Source organism: Herpailurus yagouaroundi, unplaced genomic scaffold, assembly GCF_014898765.1.
Source record: "Herpailurus yagouaroundi ecotype Mexico unplaced genomic scaffold, PumYag 29, whole genome shotgun sequence".
Taxonomy (NCBI): domain Eukaryota; kingdom Metazoa; phylum Chordata; class Mammalia; order Carnivora; family Felidae; genus Herpailurus; species Herpailurus yagouaroundi.
Window position 1 is genome coordinate 85,863,349 of NW_024412377.1, and position 13,607 is coordinate 85,876,955.

Below are 13,607 nucleotides of genomic sequence, written 5' to 3' on the forward strand. Positions count from 1 at the left end.
AAATAAACAATTGGGACTACATCAAAATAAAAAGTTGCTGCAAAAAAATATCTATATCTATATCTATATATCTATATCTATATCTATATATATACACACACACACACAAAACTAAAAGGCAACCTGTAGAATGAGAAGAGATATTTGCAAATTATATACCTGATAAAGGGTTAGTATCCAAAATATATAAATAACATATGATATAACCCAACATCCAGAAAACAAATAACCCAATTAAAAAATGGGCAGAAGACACAAAGAGACATTCCGCCACAGAAGACATCTGGATGGCCAATAGACACAGGAAAAGATGTTTATCATCACTGATCATCAGGGAAATACAAATCAAAATTATAATTCGATATCACCATATACCTGTCAAAATGGCTAAAATCAACAACACAAGAACAGGTGCTGGCGAGGTTGTGGAGAAAGGGGAACCCTCTTGTAGTGTTGGGTGGGAATGCAAACTGGTATAGCCACTGTGGAAAACAGTATGGAGGTTCCTCAAGAAGTGAAAAATAGAATTACCTTATGATCCAGCCATTGCACTACTGGTAATTATCCAAAGAACAAAAAAAAACTAATTCAAAAGTGTACCCCTATGTTTATAGTGGCATAATTTACAATAGCCAAGATATGGAAGCAACCCAAGTATCCATTGACTGATGGGTAAAGAAGACATGGTGTGTGTGTATATATATATACATACACACACACACACACACACACACACACACACACACACACACACCATGGAACATTACTCAACCATAAAACAGAATGAAATCTTGCCATTTGCAACATCGTGGATGGAGCTAAAGAGTATAATGCTAAGCAAAATAAGTCAAAGACAAATGCCATATGATTTTACTCATATATGGAATTTAAGAAACAAAACAAATAGCAAAGAGAAAAAAAAAAGTAAGAAACAAAGATAAACCAAATAACAAACTATGTTTTTAAGTTTATTTATTTATTTTGAGAGAGAGAACGTGGAGCCCAAAGGGGGTCTCAGACTCACTAACCAAAACATGAGATCATGACCTGAGCCAAACCAAGAGCCAAACATTTAACTGACTGAGCCACTCAGGTGCCCTCAGACTCTTAATTATAAGAGGGAAAAAGTGATGTTTCCAGCAGGGAGAGGGGTGGAAGTTTGGGTTAAGTAGGTGATGGCATGATAAATACTAGGTGATGATTGGAATTGTTGAATCACTATGTTTTACATGTGAAGCTGATAGAACACTTTTTAAAAAGTTGTGCTTACACCAAAAAAATAAATAAATAAATTCAAATTCTTAATGTATAATGTACAATTTAAATCTAAAAAACTAGATATCAAAAATGCAATGTTAAATTTATGACTTTATTTTTTAAAACTTCCTACTTTGAAAACCAAATGTGAAATATCACCTATTGAATGCATTAGCCGAGCACAGAGAAAAAGCACTCCATTGTGGCCGCCTCAGGGTATCAAACCATCTCTAACCCGTTTCAAATTTCTACTTATAAAACTGTGGGTGGTAACAATCTGGATACATTTTTTGCTTAAATCTTTCATAGATACAACATCTGTCAAACAGCCAACATGCCTGACCCAGTTGTACTGAGTAAGCCCTACAGATTATTTGTCAAACAAATTCAGTAACCCAATATTTGTTTCTTTATTTTAAAATTTAATTGGTATGCAAATAGGGCAACAAGAAAGCATTTGTGCTGGATACAGTTGTCACTTCAGATTCTGAGAATGCTCATTATCATGCTTACAGATGTTTTTTCCCCACCTAACATCTGCCAATACTACCTAAACCCCAGGAAGTCCACAAACCTGTGCAAACTTCCTCTCACTGTGGATCTCTTTCTCTGTTATCTGTTCCATGCACACTAATTTTGTGCATCTGAGGCCTCTGTATGCCAGAATTATGCCTGCTTCCTAACACTTCTGCCTCCAGAGCTTTTGATTTGAAATTGAACAGACACAGAGCCAATTTATCATAGGATGACATGTGTCATGTTTATGGTATTACCAAAGGAACCCTGGTTGCACTGTATTTATCCTTTTGCTGTCAGCATGGACCAACACAACATAGGAGAGGGAAGCTATAATGTTTTTAATAATATGATATATACTTTAATATAGAACATTAAATACCATTGCCTTCAAAATGTGGTATTAGATCATTCTGTTTAAAATCAAAATTTCTTTGTCAAATAATCATCTGTCACTCAAGAATACATCTTGCTGAAATGAGAATAACAAACAAAAGCATTGGAATATGTTCCCTCAAAGTAAAAGATAACACTTTGTTCAAACCAACAATTTATTTCTTCTATCTGTCTCATTTTCACATAAATTCTAATCATGCTTAATGATGGCTTCATCTTGAATACAATATAAATTCACATCATGTGGCTTTTGTCAACAAATATAAATATCCAAGAACATCCTCATTCCATCTTTTACTCACTAATAAATGTACTCTTAACACCCTAATGATGCATCTCTCACTGTGTTTCTAGATCAAACATAAAGCAAACATATACAGAGATAGTAATATTTCAAGCATAAACCTAAAAGCTGAAAGGAAAAAGCTTTTCATTTGAACCAAGTTTAGTAAAAAGCCAAAACTTGAGGCAAAACTTTAAACTGTGAAAATGGGTGATCACAGAGTGACATCTTCTTAACACCTCTACAGAAATCTACTTTTTATCTGGAACAAACATTTGTTCATGCCAAACCTGGCAGCTAGCTGCTCATTTCAATGTGTAATTAAATTTGATTTCCAGCATCCCTCCAATTACTTTTAACATTTTCAAATATGCTCCTCTAAGTAAAGAGTAAATAAAATCTAAATGCTACCTCTTTTAAGATTGTATTAATATGTAATAAGCAGGTATTAACAAAAATATGCAAACTCAATATTGCATATATACAAGTAGAGCTAAGCTTCCCTCTCAACTCTGATGATGGGTCTGCCAGGTTGAGGGCAACCTGTTACCAAACAGTACTACTCAAGGAATACTGTACTAATATTACTTTGTAGTGTTATTGATACTAATTAAGCATAGGTATTGGTCAGAATCCAAACTTTGGACTCAGAAAATAGTTAACTATTCAAAATGATAATGAAAGAACAACTGACAAAGATTTGAACAGGGTTAAGGAAACTAATACAGAGGATGAAGGACCCAAGTCCCCATAAAAGCAGTAAGCCATTCTACACCTGAACTTGAAAACGCAAGGAGAGAAAGGGGTTACCAGAACTCGGGTGGAGGGTTTGCCGAACAGGAGCCATGGCCTTAGTATAGGGGGAAAAAAACAGTTCTCAGCCTCTTGGGGTAAAACAGATGGAATAAATACCACATCTATTTTCTCCTCCACCTGTCAACACTCCACACTGTATTCCACTGGAAAACCCAACTGAAAGCCAGAGGTCAAGGAAGCCCAGGTGAGGTCATGGTACAGAGTAGAGACAGGTAGAACATAAATCCACAGGGGCACATGGAAAACATCCAGCATGTTGACTTTCTCTGCAGTGCACATTTTATCCAGTGTCAAATGATATAGCCACAATGATCTGATAATTATAGAATATCTTAAAGCCATGCCTGTGAGTTTCACATGAACTCCATGAGTGAAGTCCAGGAGTTACCATATGTTCCAGAGGCTGAAGAGAAAACTGTTATTCTTTCAACCATGTATGTGTTCAGTGAGGACCCCCAGAGCCACATACCCAAACTGCCAAACTCCTGCTGGCTGACAGAACCCTAGATATCAAGGAAAAGTGCAGTCTCGTGGTAAATCAAGGCTGGGGAAACAAAATCATAATGATGTCCGGAAGAACACCAGGAGCCCACTTCTTATAAGACATAAAGATTTTTTTCTAATGGTGCTAACACATTGTTGGAGGGGCCCCCAGCAGAGCTCTAGATCAATTTTTAAGTACCATAAAACTATCCTAGAACCAAATACCACATAGGTTCAATATCCTTTCTCCACTTTCATATTGCATTATTTTTTTTTTTTGATTAAGAACTTCCCAGAGCCAAACCATAAGAGACTCTTAAAAACTAAGAATAAACTGAGGGTTGATGGGGGGTGGGAGGGAAGGGAGGATGGGTGATGGGCACTGAGGAGGGCTCCTGTTGGGATGAGGTGTTGTATGGAAACCAATTTGACACTAAGTTTCATATTTAAAAAAAGAAGAACTACCCATACTGAGGTGCATGAATGGCTCAGTCAGTTATGTGTTCAGACTCTTGATTTTGGCTCAAGTCATAATCTCACAGTTCGTGAGTTTAAGCCCTGTGTTGGGCCCGGTGCTGACAGTGTAGAGCCTGCTTAGGATTCTCTCTCTCCCTCTTTCTCTGCCTCTTTCTCTCTCTTTCTCTTTCAAAATAAATAAATGAAACATTAAAAAAAAAAAACTTTCCATACTAGGCACCTAATTAGGCATTGTGACAACCTGTCTTATTTCAGGCTGCTATGAAAAAATACCACAGACTACATAGCTTAAACAGCAAACATTTATTTCTCAAATTTCTAAAGACTGCAAAGTCCAAGATCAAGGTGCTAGCAGAAAGAGAGAGAAAGAGAGAGAAAGAGAGAGAGACATAAACACAGAGACTGAGAAGGAGAGAGAACTCTCTCCTGTCTCTTCTTATAAGGGCCCTAATTTCATTTATGATTCCTAATAACTAATAGCGTCCAAAAGCACCACATCCTAATACCATTTTATGATTACATGATATAAAGTTTGCAAAGGACACACAAACATGCAGCCCGTAACATATATAGTAACTTAATTCTCAAAACAAACTTGGTGTTAGACATACTATTTCTCATTTTATGGATTAACATTTGAGACTTGAAGAGGTGAAGGAGTTTCCCTGAGTTTACAGAGCCACAGTTTGCTGTCATGACTAGAATCTGCATTCTCCATCTGTGGACTGTTCTTCAAGCCACAATTGCCTCGTGCTATAGCTAGATGGCATAATAGCTCTTCCTTGCCTAAATAGACCATGCAATTTCTAACTCTGTATACCTCATGCTCTGACCTATAAAATACATCCTGCCATCTTCATCTAACTGGCTTTCAGCAGACATTCATGAAATACCTACTTTTTACCAGTGTGGTAGGCAGTAGGAATATATACACAAATAATCATAAAATTCCTGTGCTTAAGCAACATGGAGCTAATGGTAGGTACAAACTATTCTTAAGCAATCTGCTCAGATTCTTCCTCCATGGTGAATCCTTTTCCAGCCTAAAGTGAGGTAGGTCTCTCTCTGACTGATCCACAGAGGACACATGTATTTGGAACTAATCATTCAGAGTGTGTGCCTTTTTTGCATATTCACCATCTCAACAACTAGTTTATGTTAAGTGGTATGTTTGTATATTACTCACTATAACCTTTCTTGTGTATCACTTATGGTAGGCACTTTATAACAAGCCTTCAGTAAGGAATGATTTACTGAGTACTTGTACGGTGCTGGGCACTGTGCTAAATTCAGAAATAAGTAGTGGAGAAAAAAACACAGAAATCCTTTCTAGGAATTCCTCTGAAAATTTTGGAGTCTTGGAATATATGGACATGGAAATGGTCATTTATAATACAGTATTATAAACCTTATACCACTGAAGCAGTTGTTTCTAGTTTGTCTTCATAACTTCATCAAGAGGTCCAGAGTGCTTTAGGATGGGTATGAAACTTAATGCTTCACAACCTTCAACATACATCATAACACAGGGTAGAGAGTGCCAAATATGTCATAACAGAGCCAATGACTCTGGATCTGTAATGACCTAAATATGTTGTCCTTTAATTAAATTAAATTTCAGTGCTATTATAAAGAGATTGAAGGTAGGTTCTTCACCAACACCAAAAATTAACCACAGTTTGGTTTTTTTTTTAATAATACTATTCTAATCAATGACATCTATAAAGTCCAGCAGGTATTTCTATGTTTTCTTTGAAATATGTTTCTTTGAAACATTGAAGTTTATGACTGGTCACGAGGGTTTAAGAGGGCAAAGTTTCTTTTCTTTCTGGATGGAAAATAACACTGTATGAATTGTATACATGCCAAATATTCATAAATTCATAGAGAGCACTAAAAATTCTCACACTCTTTCACATGAAAAATCGTAGAAAATGCAACGTTTTTGAGCAACATAAGACAGGATATATCCCCAAATTTATATTTGTATCACAGAATATAAACATGCCAGATTAAGCTGGCTTAATATTATTCATTAACCCAGTGAAGATGAACATTTACCATATTCTTAGTTCTAAGCAGTGATGTTTATTCATTAAGCAGCAAAACCACTTCTTTCTGCAAGAATGTACTGAACTAGAAACAACAGAAATGTGTATTTGTATTATTATGCACATAAACTTATTGACTTTGAAATGATTAACTTGTAGATCAATAAGGGAGAAATTCATTACACCAATCAGCTCCAAGTAACTAGAACTAAACAAGATGCATCAGTCTAAGTTAAAATGGAATTTACTTCAGTACTGCTACAGCCTAAAACAAATCATAGAATGAAATCAGCACATTGTACCAGGAAATTTTCATGAACAATCTGATAGATTCTAATACATTAGGTTTTCATGTATACCAGCCTCTCCGGCTGTATGAAAAATGTTGAGATCAATAGATGCTGATGAGCAATATTTAAATGAATTTCTAAATGACTATAATAAAAAATTTAGTTGACTCAACCCCTGCTGTTCTTGGCTGTAAAGTTATGAGCTCTATTTACCTGAAAGCATGTATGCCTATTAAACTTGGCAGGAGTTTCTCAACATTGCTATTAAATAGGATATCTATTTAAAATGAACCAAGCATCAAGCTATATCAAGTCTCTTACTTCAGACTGGGATAAAGCAGCATGCTAACCTCATGTACATGATGCAAAGAGCAGAAGAGAATAAATCTTCGTGCCTTTTAACCTTCCTTGTGAGTAAAAATTTTTCATAAAATGTGGCTGGCATTGAAAGACTATAAGCAAGTTTGCTTTCACAGATACTAACTATAAAATGTCTAAATAAAAAGTGACACAAGAAAAAGGAAGATGAATTAAAACTATAGAGATGCTTTAAACAAATGCATCTTTCAAAAAGCTTCCACACCTTTCTGGAGGCCAAGAATAATCTGTGGAGCCAATGAAGAAGGGAGTGAAATCTGTAAGACATTAGCCTCATATTTATCATCAACAGAAATTACACCAGTGTAGAAAAAATAACTTAAAAATAATACAAAATATATTTAACGAGAATTGTTTGTAGTGAACGCAAAGACAAGAGTCAAAGATGCAAAAGGTGATATATATTAAAGTGATCTGTAAACCCTAGAGTGTATATTAACACTGAGCATATTTTTTCCCCAAATAGACCAATGAACAGTGGGAAGAAACAAGAAATAAATAACTCTAAAGGTAAATTTGTTATTTTATGTTTAGTATTAAAATATTAATTGTGAGAGCTGGGAAATTACTCAGTTTTTTGTTTTTGTATAAAAGGGATTAATAAAATTAAAATTCCAAGTAATGTTTTAAAATCATAAAATATCAGGGTGCTTGTATGGCTTAGCCGGCTGAGCATCCAACTTCCGCTCAGGTCATGACCTTGGGGTTCCTGAGTTCGAGTCCCGCGTCAGGCTCTGTGCTGTCAGCTCTGAGCCTGGAGCCTGCTTCGGATTCTATGTCTTCCTCTCTCTCTGCCCCTCCCCTGCTCACGCTGTCTCTCCCTCTCTCTCAAAAATAAATAAACATTTAAAATTTTTTAAAAAATAAAATAAAATCATAAAATGTCAAAAGTTGATATGATATCAAAAATCCATCAGCAGGTATTTATGGATTATCAGCTTGAGTCCTATATTCTGCTTTTTGATGTGAAAAATATTATAAAACCCCTTTCCAAAATAGAAAGGAACTGGTAAGTTAAGGGATAAGCGTGGCTGAGCACCACTTCTGATGGTTCACTTCATAGCTGTGGGGTATCAGTAACCTCCCTGTTATACCAGGCTTATAGGACTGGCCAGTTGATCACTCCAAGTAGCAGCTCACCAGTGTTGGGGGAGTGTGGTGGAAATAGCATCATGGAGTTATGGAGATGAATAAGGTCAGGGTACTTAGTAATGTGGTCTCTTTCCTAGTGTCTGTGTTCCTGTGCCAGCCACAGTTACTGTCTGACAACCCTCTCCGTCTGCATTCTGGGAGCAGCTCCCTCTACTTGTCCATCAGGCCCACCATGGGATACAGTACCCTTTGTTGAAAGTCTCAGGATGCAGTGTCATGCATAGAGTTTCTTGTCTACACCTTTGCAAAGAGTCTCTTCATTAAAATATCTTAAAATATCTCATTACAGGCTGCTGACTGCTTCTTTCTGGGGCCCTGACAGAGACAGAATTTAACAACCTTTGTTGTCAAGGACTTTATGATTCTGGGAAAGCAGGAACCATTTCTATAAAACAGTGGGAAAGCACTATAAGACTTCTTTAATGAACTACTATATGTTGCAGCAGAGATGAAAGTTTTAAGAAGAGAGGTGTGAACCAAATAGGAAAGCTTTAGGGAGGACTTCATATTCTTGAAAATTAGTATGGATTTGAAAAGAGAGAGAAAAGATTAAAAGGATGAATTCCAACCCAGGAGAAAAGCCATTGAAAAAAGAAAAAAAGGACATCTAATCCTTGCAGATAGTCAAAGATTAAAAGTGAAGGTAACCATATATCCCACCCAGGCTGTCCAAGACATCCTTAGTTTATAGCTATTGTCTCCATGTAATTCATTAATAGCAACAATTCATATTATAATGCTTTTGAATTCGTTATGTCATACAAAGTCATTTTTAATTCCTGAACAAGGAATTACTATGATGAAAGAGTTATTTTACTAGGACATATTTGGCAATGGAACATGATATGGACTTGAAACAGAAAGGGAAGTTCAGAGAATAAAGGAATTTAAAGAGAAAAATCACTTGGTTAAAAATGATGACACTATGAATTAACAGAGAAATTTAAAAAAATATATTTTCATAATAAAATCTTAGGTGCATTCAAAATACAACCAACAATTCTTTGTAAACTCAAGCCTACACTGAACCTCATTCAAAGAAACAAACTCTAACAACCTAAAGAGGTTAAAAGGAGTTATATCTTTACTTTATGAGTTTTTTGACAAGTTAGTGTATGTTTTTGTCTTTCCAGAAGTCTCTTATCCTTTCACTGGTTCTCATTCTTACCTCAGGTAGCCCTTCTGTCAGAGGCACAAAGAAGCTTGTCCTTCCTTAGTCTCTACTTTGTTCCAATCTTGGCATCCTTTTTGGCTCAAGCTTGCTCTTAAAATGGGATAGTTTTTAGCTTGGTTTACTGAAATCGTCACATCAGAAAGTTTTGGTGTTTTCATAAAACATTGTTATAAAAGCCTTTAAGTTGCATGCACAAGATGATAAAATAACCAGAATTTATGTGAAGGAGCAAATTTTGGCTACCTTATTTCCCCTTCATCCCACCCCATCTTTCAGAGTAAACCCCTTCTAATTGTTTTTGGTTTGAATTCCTTACATGACTACTGTGTGAATTTAAACAAGACATTTATGCCATTCTTATTTTATTAACTTCATATAATATCTAATTAATTCCTGCTATTAAATATAAGGGTTGAGATCATCTACTCTTCCTCATCTTATCCCGAAATATTTCCTAGACAATTATCTTCATTTTTTTAATTAAGTAACTTGGTAAATTTAATAATGCTTATAGACTTTTTTTAATCCCAGCGTCCTTTGACTTCTTGCTATGTAAAATGAGGAGATGGTACCTTCCTTCCTCACATTTTCCCTTTATTTTTCTCCTTCTGAAAATTATACTTTACTTTTGATTTTAACATTGTCCATGTTGTTTGTATTTAAATGAAATTTTAAACCATAACATATTTCAATCATGCTTTGGCTATAGGTTGATTATAAAATTCTAAAGCCAATAAACTATATTTAACATTAGCTTTCTCACTGTAAGGCCACATGTTGTATGAACATTACATTTTTTTCTCTATGTGTAAAATATCAGGCTTCTGGGCACCTTGAAGAAGAATGCTCCTAGCACCAAAGACAAATAAATGTTCTCTTCTTGTATTCCTCCAAGTGATCAAAATCATTTCTTACTGAGTTTACTTTATTTTGCACCATAAATTGATTTCATAGGTAGAATATTTTCTACCATGATGTTTCTCTTCCCAAACTTACACCAATGTCCTGTTTCAATCCATACACATGTAGGGAATACTACAAACATCCTAAGACTTATAAAAAAAATACAATCCCACTTCCATTTATGATAGAGCAGCTTATAGTCAACCAACCAATTCTCCAGCCAATAAACCCATAAAATAATATGAAAATATTGAAATCACAGCTGGCCAAAGACACTGGAGATGAACCAAGGCTTTCAAAATTTTAGTATTCAAGACATTCTCTGCTGACTTTCCAACAGATATGATGGAAGGCAGAAAACAATGAGGAGATTTAACATGCCAAAAGATGTTAAAATTTCATACACCACGAAAAGTGTCCATCAACAGAGCAATTAAGACATTTTAAGACAAAAAAGTGAGAGATTTTTCATTAGCAAACACAAAAAAGAAATAACTTGAGCTAATTTACATGCATTCAATAACTACTGAATATATATTCTTTCCAAATCGTGTGGAACATTTACCAAAATTGTGTGCTGTACCAGAAAGCAAGACTCAACATATTTTAAAGTATTAATATCCCTCAGAGAAAATTTTTAATTTTAAAAATACACATCTAAAAGGTAGAAAAATCTCCAAATATTTGGAAATAAAGAAACATACTTCCAAAAAGATCTTGAATCAAAGAAGAAATCTCAATGGAAATTTTTAAACATTATTATGTACACAATAAAGAAAAACACAGCTGACAGAGCAAAATTTAGAGAATGAAGCTAAAACCATATTTAGAAGAAAACATATGGCCTCAGTGCACATCAGAAAGAAAGAAAGGGTAGCTACCAATGACCTAAGTATCCAAAGCACTCATAAATGGAAGAACCAGAATTCAAACTCTTGTGTCTAGCTTTAGGGTACTTGCTCTTAATTCCTTCACTACCACATTTATTTAAGTATCTCCAAAATTAACAAGAAATGATTTCAAAACCAACAACCACTCCCCGACACACCATCCTCTCCCATCTTAACCTTCACAGGAAAAGTTCTTGAAACAAGTGTCAATGCTTACTTTCTTCCCTCTTTATCCTCCCCGCCCCCGTCACTCTTTAATCCATGATTTTTTTTTTACTGTTTACTTGCCCTGCCAACTCCACTGAAACTACTTTTAATGTTATCAAACTATTTGCCAAATCTCAGTCTTCTTTTCATCCTTTTTTCATACATATTTTCAATATGAATATTCATGCTATGTTTTATTTCTTAAAATTCACTTCTCTACTAGCTATTATCACAGTATTCCCCCCTGATGCCATACCACCCACTCTGTTCATTTTCTGTATCTTCTACTTCTTCCCAGTCTTTAAGTGTTGAAATTCCCCCAAGATTTCTCAAGACTTTACTCTTGGTTCACTACTCTTTTAATCCTTCATAAGCATTACCTCTCCACAACTTCAACCAGATATTGATGATTCTCGCATCTGTATTTGTAACCAGACTTCTTTCCTAAGCTCTGACCTAATTCTCAAAGAAATCAAAATTTTTCCTTCTTAGAGAAAAGCCCAAAGGATTAGCCTAAAACATATCTCCAATACATCTTTAGCTGCCTTAAGCTCTGTTGAAGTAGAATGATCATGGTACTTAAACTTGGAGCTCTACTATCCATTGACCATTACAACTTTGACATGACTGTAATGTGAGACTGGTGAAAGGAACTTGTGATTAATGATATTTTCAATTTATTGTGGAATAATATTCCCAGGAAATTGGTTAAATCTTTAGACCAGGGAGCTGGCATTTGTTAAAAACGGAGAGAGGGTATTTATATATTAGCAAAAACCAAAGATTCTCTACTGGGTACAAATTAATAGTCTGAATACCAGTGTTAGATCTAGTGGCTAACCTAAAATGGTTAACATATACATATTAGAGCTCCACAAGCAGAGACCTTAGTTTCTATGTGTGGGGGGTAGAAGACTCTGTCCTTTTTAAAAAAAAAAAAATTGAATTTTATTTACTTTTGACAAAGACAGAGTGCAAGTGGGGGAGGGGCAGAGAGAGAGGGAGACACAGAATCTGAAGGGCTCCAGGCCCTTAGCTGTCAGCACACAGCCTGATTGGGGGCCCAAACTCACAAACAGTGAGATCATGACCTAAGCCAAAGTTGGACACTTAACTGACTGAGCCACCCAGGTGCCTCAAGTCTCTGTCCTTTTTAAAATTGCCACAAGTGGGGCGCCTGGGTGGCGAAGTCGGTTAAGTGTCCGCCTTAAGCCAGGTCACGATCTCGCGGTCCGTGAGTTCGAACCCCGCGTCAGGCTCTGGCCTGATGTCTCAGAGCCTGGAGCCTGTTTCCGATTCTGTGTCTCCCTCTCTCTCTGCCCCTCCCCCATTCATGCTCTGTCTCTGTCCCAAAAATAAATAAACGTTGAAAAAAAAATTTAAAATTGCCACAAGTAATTCTTATATGCGGTGTATTTTATAATAGATTAGAGTAACATTTCCCAGACCACTGGTAGTTACTGCCAAGTACTATTTTTTAAAAAGAACTGAGGACTAAAATAATGATTGTCTTATAAAAAATAATATTTTAAACAAGTTACTAAATTTATAGTAGACTTCGCTCTCCTCCCCCAACAATCAAAAACTAAAACTACTCTTTTTATTATTGTCATTATTGGAAGGGGTCCTTGAACTTGAAAAGTGTAACTATTGTTATCTACAACTCTTCAAATATTATAGATATCCATTTTTATTAGAATTTCCAATTTGTCCATTTCACAAATAAGATCCTTTGTCCCCATTAATACAAAATAATTATATTGTAAAAGAAGAAAATAGTAGCAATCTATACATTATTATTTTGAGAGAAATTATAAGAATACCATGAAGTATACATTAAGACATTGAAAATCCACAGTCATGTTGTGAAATTTATTCTTTTTAGAGAAAAAGAGAGCACACACTCAAAAGGGGGAGAGGGGCAGAAGGGGAGAGAGAGAATCTTAAGCAGTCTCCACACAGCACAAAGCCCACTGGGGAGCTCAATCCCACAACCCTGGGATCATGACCTGAACCAAAATCAAGAGTCAGATGTTCAAATAACTGAGCTATCCAGATGTCCCTCCTGTTTTGAAAATTTTTAAAGTATTGTGTTAGTTTTTTTAAGTTTACCTCATCAAGACTCATAATCTTTTTTTTTTTAATATATGAAGTTTATTGTCAAATTGGTTTCCATACAACACCTAGTGCTCATCCCAAAAGGAGCCCTCCTCAATACCCATCACCCACCCTCTCCTCCCTCCCACCCCCCATCAACCCTCAGTTTGCTCTCAGTTCTCAACAGTCTCTTATGCTTTGGCTCTCTCCCACTCTAACCTCTTTTTTTTTTTTTCC